This window comes from Elephas maximus, chromosome 15 (assembly GCF_024166365.1).
Source record: "Elephas maximus indicus isolate mEleMax1 chromosome 15, mEleMax1 primary haplotype, whole genome shotgun sequence".
Taxonomy (NCBI): domain Eukaryota; kingdom Metazoa; phylum Chordata; class Mammalia; order Proboscidea; family Elephantidae; genus Elephas; species Elephas maximus.
The window spans coordinates 65,766,371-65,770,962 of NC_064833.1; the positions used below are offsets into that span (position 1 = coordinate 65,766,371).

At 37.4% G+C, this 4,592-nt stretch overlaps 1 non-coding gene across 1 annotated transcript; it reads right to left on the reverse strand.

The window, feature by feature from the left end:
- Positions 1–395: 395 nt before the first annotated feature.
- TRNAT-UGU (transfer RNA threonine (anticodon UGU)) lies at positions 396–467 on the reverse strand. The gene has a single exon. It is a non-coding gene; the product is annotated as a tRNA-Thr (tRNA).
- Positions 468–4,592: the final 4,125 nt, after the last annotated feature.

The following is a 4,592-nucleotide window of genomic DNA, read 5'->3' on the forward strand; positions in this document are numbered from 1 at the left end:
TGAGATATAATCAGAATGGATTGCTTTTACTTCTCCACATCTGACCATCACAACAACAGGGCTCCAGTACAATAGCAGTAGATTACAGGTGAAAGAGATGCAAAATGCACATTCTCTCTGAAGAGGAGTACTTACCAAAGTAAAGAGAAGAGATAAAAACAAGGAACTAGAGGAATTTGAATTCTTGTCACCTATAGCTTTTTTTATAGCTACCAAAAACCGAGCCTATTGCCACCGAGTCAGCTCCGACTCATAGAGACCCTATAGGAGAGAGTAGAACTGCCCCACAGAGTTTCCAAGGAGCATCTGGAGGATCTGAACTGCCGACCCCTTGGTTAGCAGCCGTAACACTTAACCACTATGCCATCAGGGTTTCCAAAAGAAAGAAGATAGAGCAGAGATGCCGGGGATTGAACCCAGGGACTCATACACACAAAGCATGCACTCTACCACTGAGCTACATCCCCAGACCCTATAACTACCACAAACATTAAATACAGCCCAACTTCTAGGCAGGCTGAAATAAATCTTTACACTAAACTCAGTTCCTATCACCCAATACAACATATCTGGCTTTCAACAAAAAATTCAAAGCATGCAAAAGACAAGGGGAAACACACACACACACACACACACACACACATAATCTGAACAGACAAAGCAAATATCAGAACCAACCTCAGATATAACACAGACTTTAGAATTGTCAGACAAGGAGTTTAAAATAGCTATGATCAATGATAAGGGTTCTAATGGAAAAAGTAGACGTTATGTTATAACAGATTGGTAATGAAAGCAGAGGGATGAATATTTTAAATAAGAATCAAAAGGAAAGGCTTGGGCGGTAAAGCACTGTAACAGAAATGAAGAGCGCTTTCGATGGGCTCATCCATAGACTCAATATAGCTAAGGAAAAAACAGTGAGCTTGAAGATAAGTCAATAGAAACTCCCCAAACTAAAATACAAAGAGGAAAACAAAACAAAACAGGACATCCAAGAACTGTAGGAAAATTTCAAAAGTTCTAATGCACACATAATCAGAAGGGAAATAAACAGGAAATGAAGTTGAAGAAACATTTGATGTAATAATCAAATAGGACTTTCCAGAATTAACAGTGACACAAAAGCACAAATCCAGGAAGCTCAGAGAACGTCAAACCAAAACCTGTTGCTGCCGAGTCAATTCTGACTCATAGTGACCCTTTAGGACAAAGTAGAACTGCCCCATCGGGTTTCCAAGGAGCGGCTGGTAGATACAAACTGCAGACCTTTTGGTTAGCAGCTGAGCTTTTTATGCCGTAGGGCTCCCAGAAAGCACGAAACAAGATAAATATCAAACTACTACACCTTGACATATCATATTCAAACTTCAGAAAACCAAAGGTAAATAGAAAATCTTGAAAGTAGTCAGAGTAATAATATAGCTTACCTACACAGGAACGAGATAAAATTACAGTGAACCTCTTGCCAGGCCCATGCAAGCAAGGAGAAGATGAAAGATTTAAATACTTTAAGTGTTGAGAGGAAAATATTAATTTGTGTGTGTGTATATATATTTCCTTGCTCTGTCATCTCAGACCTACTAGAAGCAATGACTTTCCAGGAGCAATGAGAGCACACAGCACCCAGATCTTATTTCTAATACTATTCTTCAGTAAAAGGAACCAAATCTTGGAAAAACAGCTGATTCCAGGATTGGGGCAGGAAATATACAAAGATGAGGCTGGAGTATCCTGCAGTGCCAGAAGCTAAAGAAATGCTGTCTTAGCCCTCTCAAAAGCACACACGATAATGGGGATATGTCAACGATACCCAGGATGAATGAGCTCCCCAAAGCCAAAATCGGAGCAAGTCAAGCAATAAAATAAATGAAGTAGTATTGGATTATAACCTTAAATATGAAATAAATATCTGAGTGCATACAGATATAAATGAATGAATGAATAAGGAAATACATAAGTTAGTAAAAGAGGAGTAATAGACAAATCTCTCGTGTAGTGTAATTCCAAATAATTTATGTACATACTCACTCTGAAGGACATGAAACGTAATTCTTTATCTTTTAGTTGTGGGCTGCTCCTTGTGACTTCTTTCCAAAGAGTATAGTATGGTATTGGAAGATATTGTTTCCCTCATGAGCTAAGTTCAAGTTGGTTTACCCCCCATATTAGAAGATTGGTACTCCCTAAGCTCAGGACTCCTCTTTTGTAAAACAATCTACTGCATATGTAACCATTAACTTGGACCTATCCATATTGCCCCATGTGACTTGGGGGTAAGGGAAACTGGCACATATATGTTGATGCTCATGTTGCTTGCTATACCACGAGTAGTAAGTCCCTTTTCTCTGTCTCAGGAATGTCATGTTTTCAGTCATCAGATACTGGGCATGGGGAATGGGGGTAATCTCTGTACTATCTGTGGCAGTTTAACTTGTTAGCTTACAATTAGAGCAAAATCTCAAACCCATCCAATTCTTGGCAATATTTATATTTAAATATTAACATTTATTTATTTACATTCTACAAGTAATGTAAATGAACTTGTCTTCATTGATTTATTCCAGAGTGATTTTCTAAATGTGAACTTTCTTTCTTCATTTTCCTTCTGCTTTGCATTTTATTTGACTTTTTAAAAAAAAAAAATTCCTAATGATAATAAATATATTCATCTATCTCTAAGGGCCCTTTTATACACAAATCCCCAATGTAATCATCACAATAAACAAATGATTATATTTACCTCATTTGCACCAGTTAATTTTTTTTTTTTTGATTTCTTACTGGTTTGTAAATAGCTCTTGTACCATCACTGGTATGTCAGTTAGTTGTCCTGTGGTGGCTTGTAGGTTGCTGTGATGCTGGAAACTACACAGCTGGTATTTCAAATACCAGTACAGTCATCCATGGTACAGGTTTCAGCAGAGTTTCTAGACGAAGACAGACTAGGAATAAGGACCTGGGGATCGACTTCTAAAAAAAAAAAAATAATAATGGCTAGTGAAAAACTTATGAGTAACAGTGGAACATTGATATAGTGCCAGAAGATAAGCCCCTCAGGTTGGAAAGCACTCAAAATACAACTGGAGAAGAGCTGCCTTCTCAAAGTAGAGTCAACCTTAATGGCTCAGATGGAGTAAAACTTTCAGAACATTCATTGGCTGATGTGGTATGACTTAAATGAGAAGAAACAGGTGCAAAAATACACTAAAAATCAGAAAGTGGAATGCATGAAATATGAATCTAGGAACACTGGAATTCAACAAAAATGAAATGGAACACATAAACATCAATATTCTAGGCATTAGTGGGCTGAAATGGACTGGGATTAGCCATTTTGAATCAGACAAGTATAAGGTCTCCTAAGCTGGGGGGAGCCCTGGTGGGGCAGTGGTTAAGAGCTACAGCAAGCTGCACCTGCTAACCAAAAGGTAGGCAGTTCAAATCTACTACCTGATCCTTGGAAACCCTGTGGGGCATTTCTACTCTGTCCTATAAGGTTGCTATGAATCAGAATTGACTCAATGGCAACTTTTTTTCTTTTTACTATGCCAGAAATGACAAAATGAAGAGGAATGGTGTTGCATTCATCATCAAAAAGAACATTTCAAGATCTATCCTGAAATACAACCTTGTCAGTAATAGGATAATATCCTTATGTCTTTAAGAGATGAAGAAATGGAAGGTTTTTACCAAATTTGCAGTCTGAAATTCATGAAACATGCAATCAAGATGCATTAATAATTATTGGTGATTGGAATATGGAAGTTGGAAACAAACAAGAATGATTGTTAGTTGGAAAATATGGCCGTGGTGATAGGAACAACACCAGAGATCCCATCATAGAATTTTGCAAGGCCAATGACTTATTCATTTCAAATGCCTTTTTTCAACAACATAAATGGCAACGATACATGTAAACCTCATCAGATGGAATATACAGGAATCAAGTTGACTATATCTGTGGAAAGAGACAATAGAGAAGCTCAATCTCATCAATCAGAACAAGGTCAGTGACCAACTCATACACAAGCTGAAGTTGAAGCTGAAGAAAATTAAAGCAAGTCGACAAGAGCCAAAGTATGACCTTGAGTACATTCCACCTGAATTTAGAGACCATCTAAAGAATAGATTTGATGCATTGAACACTAATGACCAAAGACCAGATGATTTGTGGGATGACATCATATATGAAGAAAGTAAAATGTCATTAAAAAGACAGGAGAGAGAAAAGACAACAATGAATGTCAGAAGAGACTTTCAAACTTGGTCTTGAACCTAGAGTAGCTAAAGTGAATGAATGACATGATGAAGTAAAACAGCTGAACAGGATATTTTAAAGGGCAGCTTGAGAAGGCAAAGTAAACTATTATGAAATGTGCAACAACCTAGAGTTATAAAATAAAGAGTAGAACACATTCAGCATTCCTCAAGCTGAATGACGAAAGAATTCAAGTCTCGTGTTGCACTATTGAAGGATTCTATGGACAAAATATTGAACAACACAGGAAGCATCAAAAGAATATGGAAGAAATACACAGGGTCACTGTACTCAGAAGATTTGGTTGATGTTCAACCATTTCAGAAGACAG